This window comes from Heterodontus francisci, chromosome 10 (genome assembly GCF_036365525.1).
Source record: "Heterodontus francisci isolate sHetFra1 chromosome 10, sHetFra1.hap1, whole genome shotgun sequence".
NCBI lineage: Eukaryota > Metazoa > Chordata > Chondrichthyes > Heterodontiformes > Heterodontidae > Heterodontus > Heterodontus francisci.
Window position 1 is genome coordinate 120,250,524 of NC_090380.1, and position 14,861 is coordinate 120,265,384.

Below are 14,861 nucleotides of genomic sequence, written 5' to 3' on the forward strand. Positions count from 1 at the left end.
TCACCAAAGAGAAGGACTTGGATGATGAGCCTAGGGAAGGGAGTGCAGATAGTCTCAGTCATCTCATTATCAAAAAGGAGGAGGTGTTGGGTGTCTTGCAAAGCATTAAGGTAGATAAGTCCCCAGGGCCTGATGGGATCTACCCCAGAATACTGAGGGAGGCAAGGGAAGAAATTGCTGGGGCCTTGACAGAAATCTTTGCATCCTCATTGGCTACAGGTGAGGTCCCAGAGGACTGGAGAATAGCCAATGTTGTTCCTTTGTTTAAGAAGGGTGGTAAGGAAATTATAGGCCGGTGAGTCTTACGTCAGTGGTAGGGAAACTATTAGAGAGGATTCTTCGGGACAGGATTTACTCCCATTTGGAAACAAACGAACTTATTAGCGAGAGACAGCATGGTTTTGTGAAGGGGAGGTCGTGATTTACTAATTTGATTGAGTTTTTTGAGGAAGTGACGAAGATGATTGATGAGGGAAGGACAGTGGATGTTGTCTATATGGACTTTAGTAAAGCCTTTGACAAGGTCCCGCATGGCAGACTGGTGCAAAAGGTGAAGTCACACGGGATCAGAGGTGAGCTGGCAAGATGGATACAGAACTGGCTCAGTCACAGAAGACAGAGGGTAATAGTGGATGGGTGTTTTTCTGAATGGAGGGATGTGACTAGTGGTGTTCCGCAGGGATCAGTGCTGGGACCTTTGCTGTTTGTAGTATATATAAATGATTTGGAGGAAAATGTAGCTGGTCTGATTAGTGAGTTTGCAGACGACACAAAGGTTGGTGGAGTTGCCGATAATGATTAGGATTGTCAGAGGATACAGCAGGATATAGATCGGTTGGAGACTTGGGCGGAGAAATGGCAGATGGAGTTTAATCCGGACAAATGTGAGGTAATACATTTTGGAAGGTCTAATCCAGGTGGGAGGTATACAGTAAATGGTAGAACCCTTAGGAGTATTGACAGGCAGAGAGATCTGGGCGTACAGGTCCACAGGTCCCTGAAAGTGGCAACGCAGGTGGATAAGGTAATCAAGAAGGCATAACGGCATGCTTGCCTTCATCGGTCGGGGCATAGAGTATAAAAATTGGCAGTCATGTTGCAGCTGTACAGAACCTTAGTTAGGCCACACTTCGAATATTGCATGCAATTCTGGTCGCCACACTACCAGAAGGACGTGGAGGCTTTGGAGAGGGTACAGAGGAGGTTTACCAGGATGTTGCCTGGTCTGGAGGGCATTAGCTATGAGGAGAGGTTGGAAACACTCGGATTGTTTTCACTGGAATGATGGAGGTAGAGGGGCGACATGATAGAGGTTTACAAAGTTATGAGCGGCATGGACAGAGTGGATAGTCAGAAGCTTTTTCCCAGGGTGGAAGAGTCAGTTACTAGGGGACATAGGTTTAAGGTGCGAGGGGCAAAGTTTAGAGGGGATGTGCGAGGCAAATGTTTTACACAGAGGGTGGTGAGTGCCTGGAACTTGCTGCCAGGGGAGGTGGTGGAAGCAGATACGATAGTGACGTTTAAGAGACATCTTGACAAATATATGAATCGGAAGGGAATCGAGGGATATGGGCCCCGGAAGTGCAGAAGGTGTTAGTTTCGGCAGGCATCAAGATCGGTTCAGGCTTGGAAGGCCGAATGGCCTGTTCCTGTGCTGTACTGTTCTTTGTTCTTTGTTTGTTCATTGTGAAGACAGACACAAAATATTTCTTTAATAGCTCTGCCATTTTTCTATTCCCCATTGTAATTTCTCCTGTCTCGACCTCTATTGGAATCACATTTATTTTTGCTAATCTCTTCCTTTTTACATACTTGCAAAATCTCTTACAATCTATTTCTATTTTTCTTGCCAGTTTGCTCTCAGTATACTTTGTCTTTTATCACTTTTTTGGTCATCCTTTTCAGATTTTAAAACCTTGCCCAACCCTCAGGTTTGCTGCTCTTTCTGGCAGCATTGTAAGTCCCTTCCTTTAATTCAATACTGTCCTTGATTTCTCTAAGAACATAATAAATAGGCAAGAGTTGACCATACACTCTCGAGCCTGCTCCGCCATTCAGTATGATCATAGCTGATCTTCTGCCTCAACTCCACCATCCCGCCTGTTCCCCATTTCCTGAGAGATCAAAAATCTAGCTATCCTCGCCTGGAAATGTTCAATGATGGAGTATCCACAACCCTCCGCAATAGAGAATTCCAAAGAATCACAACCCTCTGAATGAAGAAATGTCTCTTCATCTCAGTCCTGAATGATTGACTCCTTATCCTGAGGCTGTGCTCCCATGTGCTAGGTTCCCCAGCAGGGACAAACAACCCTATCAAGCCCCCTTCAGAATCCTGTATGCTTCAATGAGATTACCTCTCATATTTCTAAACTCCAGAAAGCATCGACCCAATTGACTCAGCCTCTCATAGGACAACCCTCTCATCCCAGGACCCAATCTAGTGAACCTTGGCTGTAACTCCTCCAAAGCAACTATATCCTTCCTTACATATGAAGACCGAAACTGTGCCCCGTACTCCAGGTGTGGCCTCACTAAAGATCTATCCAATTGGAGCAAGACTTTCTAGTTCTTGTAACTCCAGCCCCCTTCCAATAAAGGCCAACATGTCATTTGCCTTCCTAATTGCTTGCTGTACCTGCATGCTAACCTTCTCTATTCCTTGTATGAGTACACCTAAGTCTCTCTGAATATCAACATTTAAAATTTTCATGCCATTGCTCTCGATGGCCACGGTCTGCCACTTGTCCTGTGGAGTTTTTATTCCCCAAGGGAATGTATATTCGTTTTGGGCCCTTTAAGTGAAGCGGTCATCAGTTGTGCTCAGGCTGATCGCCACAATGGACGGATGGAGTGTGCTTCAAAATTTTCACTGGGGTCCCAGAGCAACCTAGGTCCTCAATTTGCAGATTAGAACAACCTTCTGCCTCTTTCGGGCAGGTGTGCTGTTCACCCATTTACAGGATCAGCTGAAAATTCCATCAGTCGGGAACAGGACTTCATAGGATGACCAAGGTCCCCACCCCCTCCCCCCTCCTCCCCACATGCCAGGCACATGTCTTTCAGCAGGGAAATGGGCGTCCAGTTGAAAATCACGTTCACGATGGTGAATGAGCAATACAGTTATCAGCAAAATTAAGTGTTAGGAGAAAACAAAATTCCTTTTTGATTTCTGACCTCACACACTCCTACTTTGTACCAAACTAGGAACAACCCAGGGTGACTCAAAATCTAGTTTATGAAATGAAAAAGAAAATGCTGAAAACACTCAGCAGGTCTGGAAGCATCTGTGGAGAGAGAAACAGAAATGTTTCAGGTTTGTGACCTTTTATCAGGACTGGGAAAAGTTAGAAATTTAATAGGTTTTGAGCAAGTCAAAGAGGGAGGGTGGGTAAAAGGACAACAGAGAAGGTCTGCGATAGGGTGGAAAGCAGGAGAAATTAAATGACAAAAGGTTTCACGGTGCAAGGTCAGAGTGGGAGCAAGGTAGAGAATTAAAATGACCTTTTCATGCAAGTGCAGCAGATGCAACAACTGATGTTTTACCTCCTCCCTTCTCACCGTTCTAGGTCCCTAACATTCCTTCCAGGTGAAACAGTGATTTACTTGTACTTCAATGGGCTGCCATTAAAGAGGAGATGGTTCAGGTACAGTCAAGGTACATTTCCACGAGGGGGAAAGGTAGGGCAACCAAAGCTAGAGCTCTCTGGATGAAGAAAGAGATAGAGAGTAATATGAAGCAGAAAAAGGGTGCCAGGTTGATAATACAAGTGAGAACCAGGCTAAATGTAGGAAATTCAGAGAAGAAGTGAAAAAGAAATAAGAGACACAAAGCGAGAAAATGGGAAGAGACTGGCAGCTAACATAAAAGGGAATATCAAAAGTCTTCTGTAGACATATAAATGGTAAAGACTAGTAAGAGGAGGGCTGGGGGAGATTAGGGACCAAAAATGGGATCATTGCATACAGGCAGATGTCATGGTTGAGGTACTAAGTGAGTTCTTTGCATCTGTCTTTACCAAGGAAGAAGATGTTGCCAAGATCATAGTGAAAAAGGAAGTAGTTGAAATTCTAGATGGGTTAGAATTGATAAAGAGGAGGTATTAGAAAGGTTGGCTGTACTAAAAGTGGTTAAGTCCCTAGGACCAGTTGGGATGCATCCATGCATGTTGAGGGAAGTAAGGATGGAAATTCCAAAGGCACTGGCATTAATCTTCCAATCCTCCTTAGATATGGGGTCAGTGCCAGAGGACTGGAGAATTGCAAATATTATACCCTTGTTCAAAAAATTGTGTAAGGAAAAATCCAGCAACTAAAGACCAGTCAGTTCAACCTCATCTCAGTGATGGTAAAGCTTTTTGAGCTGATAATCTGGGACAAGGTTAATAGTCAGTTGGGCAAGGGTGGATTAATTAAGGAAAGCCAGCACAGATTTATGAAAGGCAAGTCATGTTTAACTAACTTGATTGAGTTTTTTTGATGAGGTAACGGAGAGGGTTGATGAGAGTAATGCGATTGATGTAGTGTATACGGACTTCCAAAAAGCATTTGATCAAATGCCACATAATAGGTTTGCCAGCAAATCTGAAGCCCATGGAATAAAAAGGACAGTAGTGGCATTGATATGAAGTTGGATTAGTGACATGAAACAGAGAATAGTGGTGGGCGGTTGTTTTTTGGACTGGAGAGGGTACAAAGTGGTGTTCCCCAGAGGTAAGTACACAGACCACTGCTTTTCTTGATAAGTATTAATGACTTAAACTTTGGTGTACAGGGTACAACTTCAAAATTTGCAGATGACACAAAACTTAGGAGTATTGTAAACTGTGAGGAGAATAGTGATAGACTTCAAGAGGACATAGACAAGCTGGTGGAATGGGCAGACATGTGGCAGATGAAAATTAATGCAAAGAAATGTGAAGTTATACATTTTGGTAGGAAGAATGGAGGAGAGGCAATATAAATTAAAGTGTACAATTCTAATGGGGGTGCAGGAGCAGAGGAGTATATGTGCACAAATCATTGCAAGTGGCAGGGTAGGTTGAGGAAGTGGTTAAAAATGCATAGGGGATTCTGGGCTTTATAAATAGAAGCATAGAGTACAAAAGCAAGGAGGTTATGGCAAACATTTATAAAATACTGGTTCGGCTTTAACTGAAATATTGGGCTGCATTTTGTGAGGTCTCTGACATCAGGGATCGTGGCAGGGGGCCCGGAAATTTCTTCCGGGAGAGGCCTGCCACGACCCATGACACCAAGAAGACCCCTTCGCATTTTACCGGCAGCGGTGAGGCCTCAGTGCAGCACCCTCCCCCGCCGCCAAACTTGACTAACAAACCTTATGCAGATACATGTTAATAAACTTACCTGGATCGGGCGGCTGTCCCACACCAATATTCTGACGGGTGGCTGGATCCCCATTTGGGGCTTCAAGGCAAGACACTGGTGGGGAGGGGAGAGGAGTTTAATTTTCAGGTCAGGGTTGAGGGGGGGAATGGAGGAAACTTATTCTATTGGCTGAGGGAATGGTGGGAAGGGGTTGAAGGGCAAAGGTAATGATGCTCGGGAGGGAAAGTTCGGGTTGGGAATTCAGATTATCCTGGATAGGACAGGCTGAACAACGAACATTGGCGGGAGGGTGGGGGTTGCAGGCGGCGGCGGGGTGGGGGGGGTGGTGCGGTAGGGCAGGGTGTGGAAGAGGGGATTCCAGCTTTTAGTTAGTTTTTAAATAAATTTCAAATGAATGTCCCTTTAAAGTTTCAAATGTTACTGAAGGGCTTGAAGCCCTTTAAAAATGATGCCAGTGCCTGCGCAGTGGCACCGGATGCCATTGCCAGTAACAGAGTGGCCGCCCCCTCTATGTCATTGGGGGGGCTCAGCGACGGCGCATCCGCATCTGAAGACCACCAGCAGCAGAGCGCGCCGCCGCGATTTGCAGCGCACTCATAAATTTCAGCCTATTGTGTCCAATTCTGGGAAACATGCTTTTGGAATGATATGATGGCTTTAGAGAGGGAGCAGAAAAGGTTTATGAGATTGGTTCCAAGGATGAGGGACTTCAGTTACTTGGACAGATTGGAGAAGCTGGGGTTGTTCTCCTTAGAAAAGCCAAGGTTGAGAGGAGATTTGATCGAGGTCTTCAAAATGATGAAGGGTCTAGACAGAGTAGATAGGGAGAAACTGTTCACATTGGCAGAAGGGTCGAGAACCAGAGGATACTGATCTAAGGTGATTGGCAAAAGAACCAAAGGCGACATGACGAAAACGTTTTTTACACAACGAGTGGTTAGGATCTGGAATGCACTGCCTGCAGATTCAATCATGGCTCTTCAAAAGGGAACTGGATAAGTACCTGACGATAAATTATTTGCAGGGCTACGAGGAAAGAGTGGAACTGGCAGAGTTGCTCTTGCAAAGAGCCGGTGCAGACACAATAGCCTCCTTCTGTGCTGTAGCCATTCTATCATTCTCAGAATAAGGAGTAGGCCATTTAGGACTGAAATGAGGAGCAATTTCCTCACTCAAGAGGATGGTGAATCTATGGAATTCTCTACCCCAGAGAGCTGTGGAGACTCAGTCATTATGTTCAAGACAGAGATCGAAAGATTTCTAGATATTAGAGATATCAAAGAATGTGGGGATAGTGTGGGAAAATGGTATTGAGGTAGAAGAGCAGCCATGACCTAGTTGAATGGCGGAGCAGACTCGAGGGGCCGAATGGCCTACTCCTGCTCCTATTTCCTATGTTCTTATGATCCTTTCAAATTAGTATACTGTATTAGCTGCTCTAGATGTGGTCTCCTCTACATTGGGGAGACCAAACGCAGACTGGGTGACGACTTTGCATAACACCTCCATTCAGTCCGCAAGTATGACCCTGAGCTTCCAGTTGCCTATCACTTTAATTCTTCACCTTGCTCCTACTTTCTGTTCTTGGCCTGCTACAGTGTTCCAATGAAGCTCAATGCAAGCTCGAGGAAGAGCTGTTCATCTTTCAGTTGGGCACTTTACAGCCTTCTGGACTCAATATTGAGTTCAACAATTTTAGATCGTTACCTCTGCTTCCATTTTGTTTTGCTTTTCTTTGTCGGTTTGTTTTTTTTCTCTCTCTTGTTTCTCTCTTATTTCCTTTTCTTTGCTTTCTGGCAGTAGTTATTCAGCATCCTGCTCTTCACACCTCCTCCAGACACATCTTTTGTTTCTTTGCTTGTCCCATTACCACTCCCTTTGGCTTTGCGTCATGAAACCTTTTGTCATTTAATCTTTCCTGCCCCCCTGACTATCACAGACCTTTACTGTTCTTCTTTTTCCCATCCCCTTTCACTTGCTCATAGCCTATTATATTTTTAACTTTCTCAGTTCTGATGAAAGGTCATCGACCTGAAAAGTTAACTCTGTTTCTCTCTTCACAGATGCCGTCTGACCTGCTGATTATTTGCAGCATTTTCTGGGTTTTTGTGGATTTCCAGTATCTGTAGTATTTTGCTTTTGCCCTAGTTTATGAATTTTTGCTTCTCTATCTGTGGATAACATCTAGCTTTTGCTTAAAGTCTCCCACTATCAATTCAGCTGGGATTGTGAATGAATCATGTGGGAAATCTTTAAATATCACAACTAACTGTGCCACTTAGCTGCAGATGGCATATGAGTTTTTTTTTTACTGAACTTTGCTGCCAAAAAACACCTCAAATAAAATAGCTGATATTGGAGTATTAATAGCCACTGAAGTCATTAAATTTATGACATTGGAAAGTGGGGAATTGACAAGAGGTTCCTGACATGAGAGAGTGATTTTCTTTTGCATTCTCCACTGTTGTTCATCAGTTTTATAATGCCTAGAATGTCCTCAGACTGAGGCTCACTCCTCTCTCCAGACTTGATTTGTTTTCAGCCACACTGTTAATATTATCGCAAATTAGGTACTCAAAGAACAAGAATCGCTTTTTGTAATAATATTAACTCGAGACTGTTAACTAAGCAGGAGACCAATGAAATTTCATCAACATTACTGATAGATGTTACAGTCCTTTGACCACTTGCTTTATTCTTGCTCTTAATGAATAATAGAATCATAGAATGTTGTGGCACAGTCGGTTACATATGAACATATGAATTAGGAGCAGGATTAGGCCACTCAGCTCCTTGACCCTGCTCTGCCATTCAACAAGATCATGGCTGATCTGATTGTAACCTCAACCCCACATTCCCGCCTACTTCTGATAACCTTTCATCCCCTTGCTTATCAAGAATCTATCTACCTTTGCCTTTAAAATATTCAAAGACTCTGCTTCCACTGCCTTTTTGGGGAAGAGAGCTTCAAAGACTCACGACCCTCTGACAGAAAAAGTTTCTCCTCATCTCTGCCTTAAATGGGCGATCCCTTATTTTTAAACAGTGACTCCTAGTTCTAGATTCTCCCACAAGAGGAAACATCTTTTTCACATCCACTCTGTCAAGACCCCTCAGGATCATATATGTTTCAATTAAGTCACCTCTTACTGTCTATATGGTACTATTTTGTGTGTCTTCACAGTAGAAAACACAAGTTCCATACCAGAAATGGCAGTAACCTAGGGCCTAAAAAGAGTGAGGAAATTAAGAAAATTGATATCAGCCGAGAAATATTATTGGAGAAACTTGAGGGACTAAAATCTGACAAGTCCCCGGGACCAGATGGCCTACATCCTAGGGTTCTAAAAGAGATAGCTGCAGAGATAGTGGATGCGCTAGCTAGGATTTTCCAGGATTCCTTAGATTCAGGAATGGTCCCATCAGATTGAAAGTTGGCAAATGTTACACCGCTTTTCAAGAAAGGAAGTAGAGAGAAAGCAGGAAACTACAGGCCAGTTAGCCTAACATCAGTCGTTGGGAAGATGCTGGAAACTATTATTAAAGAAGTCTTAACATTGCACTTGGAAAAGCATCGTATGATTAGAACAAGACAGCATGGTTTTACTAAAAGGAGATCCTGTTTGACAAATTTATTAGAGTTTTTTGAGGATGTAACTAGTAGGATAGGTAAAGGGGAACTAGTAGATGTAATATAGCTGGATTTCCAAAAGGCATTCGATAAGGTGCCACATAAAAGATTAATAGGCAAGATAAGGGCTCATGGTGTTGAGGGTAATAGATTAGCATGGATAGAGGATTCCTTAATAGACAGGAAGCAGAGAGTGGGCATAAATGGGGCATTTTCAAGTTGGCAGGCAGTGAATAGTGGGGTGCCATAAGGATCAGTGCTGGGGCCTCAGCTATTTACACTCTATATTAATGACTTGGATGAAGAGACATAAAGTAATGTATCTAAGTTTGCTGATGATATAAAGCTGGGTGGAAAGGTAGGCAGCGGGGAGGACATAGAGAGGATACAAAGAGATCTGGATAGGTTAAGTGAGTGGGCAACAAGATGGCAAATGGAGTATAATGTAGAGAAGTGTGAGGTTGTTCACTTCGGTCATAAAAAATAAAAAAGCAGAATATTTTTTAAAAGGTGTGCAACTGGTAAATAATGTTCAGAGAGACTTGGGGATACTCGTACAAGGAACGCACAAAGTTAACATGCAGGTACAGCAGTCTATTGGGAAAGTAAATGGCATGTTGGCCTTTATTGCAAGGGGATTGGAGTACAAGAATAAAGAAGTCTTACTAAAATTATCCAGGGCTTTGGTGAGACCGCACCGTGAATACTGTGTGCAGTTTTGGTCTCCACATTTAGGGCTGAATTTTACCAGCCCCTCGACACCATGGGTCGCAGCGGGGGAGACGGTAAAATTCTGCAGGGAGAGGCTCGCCTCTACCCGTGATGTCGAGAAGGGCCTGCCGCATTTTTCCAGCTGTGGGGGGACATCGGTACAGCCCCCCCCGCCGCCTGGCCCTCATCTGCATGTTTAAATCAACCTAACTGATACATAAATAAACTTACCTACAGGCGGCGGCTGTCCCACGCCGATTTTACCGCTACCGAACACAGCTTGTGCACCTTCGGAACACTGTAAGAGGTGAGAACCCGGAGGGGAGGGGGGAGAAATACAACTTTCAAGGCGGGAGGAGTGGAGGAATGGCTGTGGGGATGGAGGGAAGGGGTTGAAAGGCAAAGAGTGCCAAGTTTGGGGTTTAAAGGTTGGGACTGTCAAAAATGGTTTTTCGGGGGTGGGGAGGGAAATAAATTTGTTTTGTGATCATTGGTGGGAAGTGGAAGTAGCACTCTAATGTTGAATTCAGTGTTTTTATTGGCCCCTTTAATATTTAAAATCAGCTCTCAGGGCTTAAAGCCCTTTAAAAATGGCGCTGCCGCCTGCGTGGTGATGCCAGACGGCATTGCCGGGGACGCAGCAGCTGCCCCCTCGCCGTCATTGGGGACGGCCGCTCTGCCCCCTCTATTTAAATCAGCCCCTGTGCATAATATCGCGGAGGCTGTGCAGCGGCATTTCCATGTCGGAAGGTCGCTGCTCTCACAGCGCTCCACTGTGCAGTACGACGCACTAATAAAATCCAGCCCTTAAGAAAGGATATACTTGCACTGGAGGTGGCACAGTGAAGATTTACTAAATTGGTCCCTGGGATGAGGAGGTTGTCCTATGATGAGAGGCTGAGTAAATTGGACCTATATTCTCTGGAGTTTAGAAGAATGAGAGGCGATCTGGTTGAGACATACAAGATTCTGAAAGGGCTTGAAAGGGAAGAAGTTGAGAGATTGTTTCCGCTGGTCGGGCACTCTCGAACATGGGGCACAGTTTCAGGATAAGGGGCTGAAATTCAGGACTGAGAAATTACAACACTCAAAGGATCGTGTATCTTTGGAAGTCTGTACTCCAGAGGGTTGTGTCCATCATTGAATACATTTAAGGCTGGGATAGATAGATTTTTTGTCTCGCAGGGAATCAAGAGATATGGGGAACGGGCAGGAAAATGGAATTGAAGCCCAAGATCAGCCATGATCGTATTGAATGGCGGATAGGCTCCTTGGGCCATATGGACTACTTCTGCTCCTTTTTCTTGGGTTCTTGTGTTCTTATGTTCTTACTGTTCTGAACTCCAGTGGATACAAGCCTAGCCTGTCCAACCTTTCCTCATAAGACAACCTGCGCATTCCAGGTATTAGTCGAGTAAACCTTCTCTGAACTGTTTTCAACACATTTACATCCTACCTTAAATAAGGAGACCAATACTGTACACAGTACTCCAATGCCCTGTACAGCTGACGCATAACCTCCCTACTTTTGTATTCAATTCCCCTCTCAATAAATCATAACATAGAGTCATACAGCACTAGAACAGGCCCTTCAGCCCACCAAGTCTGTGCTGACCAACAACCACCCATTTATACTAATCCTATATTAATCCCATATTCCCTACCACATCCCCACCATTCTCCTACCTACAGTAGGGGCAATTTACAATGGCCAATTTACCGATCAACCTGCAAGTCTTTGGCTGTGGGAGGAAACCGGAGCACCCGGCGGAATCCCACACGGTCACAGGGAGAACTTGCAAACTCCGCACAGACAGTACCCAGAACTAAACCCGGGTCGCTGAAGCTGTGAGGCTGCGGTGCTAACCACTGCGCCATTCCTAGCATTCTATTAGCTTTCCTAATTATGTGCTGTACCTGCATACTAACCTTTTGCGATTCATGCAGTAAGATCCAGATCCCTCTTCACCTCAGAGCTCTACAATCTCTCACCATTTAGATAATATGCTTCTTTTTTATTCTTCCTGCTAAAATGGAAAATGTCACATTTTCCCACATTATACTCCATTTGCCAGATCTTTGCCCAGTCACTTAACCTATCTATATCCCTTTGTAGCCTCCTTATGTCCTCTTTACAAGTTACTTTCCTACCTATCTTTGTGTCATCAGCAAATTTAGCAACCATACCTTCAGTCCCTTCATCCAAGTCATTTATATAAATTGTAAGAAGTTGATCCTCAAGTACTGATCACTGTGGCACACCACTCATTACATCTTGCCAACCAGAAAATGACCTATTTATGTCGACTCTCTGTTTCCTGTTAACTAGCCAATCTTCTATCCATGCCAAAATGTTACCTGCTTACACCATGAGCTTTTATTTACTGCAGTAACCTTTGATGTGGTACCTTATGAAATGCCTTCTGGAAATCCAAGTACAGTACATCCACCAGTTCCCCTTTAGGGAGGTGGTCACACCACAGGTTAGGAGCATGTAGGCAGAAAGGGAATGGGTGACTGCCAGGCAGTCTAGGAGAACCAGGCAGGCAGTGCAGAAGCCCTTTGAGTCTATCTTGCTTGCTAATCGATTTTCCATTTTGGATAGTAGTGAGGGCAATGTTTCCTCAGGGGAGTGCAGCCAGAGCAAACTTCGTGGCACCACTGGTGGCTCAGCTGCACAGGAGGGAAGGATGGAAGGGCAATGATGATAGGGGACTCGATAGTCAGGGGATCAGACAGGCAGCAAACATGACTCCAGGATGGTGTGTTGCCTCCAGGGTGCCAGGGTCAAAGATGTCACAGAGCGGCTGCAGGACATCCTTCTGGGGGAGGGTGAACAGCCAGAGGTTGTGGTCCACATTGGTACCAATGATATAGGTTGGAAGAGGGATGAGGTCCTAAAGCAGATTTTAGGGAGTTAAGAAGGAAATTAAAAAGCAGGACCTCAAGAGCAGTAATCTTAGGATTACTCCCAGTGTCGTGTGCTAATGAGCATAGGAATAGAAGGATTGATCAATTGAACACATGGCCGAAGAATTGGTGTAGGAGGGAGGGCATCAGATTTCTGAGGCATTGGGACTGGTTATGGGGCAGGTGGGACCTGTACAAGATGGACAGGCTACACCTTAACAAGACCGGAACTAATATCCTCCCAAGGAGATTTGCTAGTGCTGTTGGGGAGGGTTTAAACTAACTTGTCAGGGGGATGGGAACCTGAGGGGTAGCTCAAATTGGAAGAAAGTAAAGCTGGTAACAGGAGGTAGAAAAGCAGCAAGCAACATTATAAGGCAGGTGAAACAAAGGCAAGCATCAACTAGGTTTAGAAGGCAGAATAACGTCAAGAAGACAAGGTTAAGGGCACTCTACCTGAATGCACGCAGCATTCGCAACAAGATAGATGATTTAAATGCACAAATAGAGGTAAATGGGTATGATCTAATTGCCATGATGGAAATGTGTCTACAGGGTGACTAAGACTGGGAACTGAATATTCAAGGATATTTGACATTGAGGAAGGATAGGAAAAAAGGAAAAGGAGGTGGTGTTGTGCTGATAATAAGGGATGGGATCAGTACATTAGTAAGGGAGGATCTCAGATCGGAAGAACAAAATGTGGGATCTGTTTGGGTGGAGCTAAGAAACAGTAAGGGGCAGCAAACATTGGTACGACTTGTTTAATAGGCCACCAAACAATAGTGGTGGTGTTGGACATGGTATTAATTCAGGAGATTAGAGAAGCATGTAGCATGGTTAATACAATAATTATGGGTGATTTCAATCTGCACATAGACTGGGTAAACCTCATGAGCACTGGTGCTGTGGGGGACAAGATTCTGGAGTGTGTTAGGGATGGCTTTCCAGAGCAGTATGTTGAGGAACCAACTCGAGAACAGGTTATTTGAGATCTCGTATTATGTAATGAGAAAGGGCGAATTAATAATCTTCTTGTAAAAAAAATCTTTAGGGGTGAGTGACCATAGTATGATAGAGATTTACATTATTTTCAAAAGTGAGGTAGTTCAATCTGAAGCCAGGGTGTTAAATTTGAACAAAGGAAATTATAGGTATGAGGGGCAAATTGGCTGAGGTGGATTGGGGATTAAAAGGTATGACAGTGCATAGACAATGGATAGTCTTTAAAGAATTATTACATAGTTTACAGCTACTATACACTCCTTCAAGGCACAAAAACCCCAAACGTAAAGGCAGTCAACCATGGCTAACACAAGAAGTTAAGGATTGTATAAGATTAAAAGTAAGGGCCTATAAAGTTGCCAGAAAGGGCGGCACAGTGGCGCAGTGGTTAGCACTGCAGCCTCACAGCTCCAGGGACCCGGGTTCGATTCCGGGTACTGCCTGTCTGGAGTTTGCAAGTTCTCCCTGTGTCTGCGTGGGTTTTCTCCGGGTGCTCCGGTTTCCTCCCACAAGCCAAAAGACTTGCAGGTTGATAGGTAAATTGGCCATTATAAATTGTCACTAGTATCGGTAGGTGGGAGGCAAATATAGGGACAGGTGGGGATGTTTGGTAGGAATATGGGATTAGTGTAAATGGGTGGTTGATGTTCGGCACAGACTCGGTGGGCCGAAGGGCCTGTTTCAGTGCTGTATCTCTAATCTAAAATAATAGTAAGCCTGAGGATTGGGGGGATTTTAGAATACAGCAAAGGAGGACCAAGAAACTGATAAAGAAAGGAAGAATAGAATATGAATGTAAACTAGCAAAAAACATAAAAACGACTGAAAAAGCTTCCATAGTTACATAAAAAGGAAATGTTTGGCTAAGACAAATGTGGGTCCATTTCAGGCAGAGTCAGGAGAATTTATAATGGGGAATAGAGAAATGGCAGAGAAGCTAAGTGATTACTTTGTGTCTGTCTTCACTGAGGAAGATACAAGCAATCTCCCAGAATTAGAGATCCAAGGGAAAATGAGGAATTGAAGGAAATTAGTATTAGTAAGAATGTTGTATTGGAGAAATTAATGGGGTGAAGGTTGATAAGTCCCCAGGACCTGATATTCTACATCCCAGCGTGTTGAAAAAGGTAGCTATGGAGATAATGGATGCATTGGTGATCATCTTCCAAAATTCTGTAGATTCTGGAGCAGTTCCTGCAGATTGGAAGGTAGCAAATGTCACCCCACTATTTAAGAAGGGAGGGGGAGAGAAAAC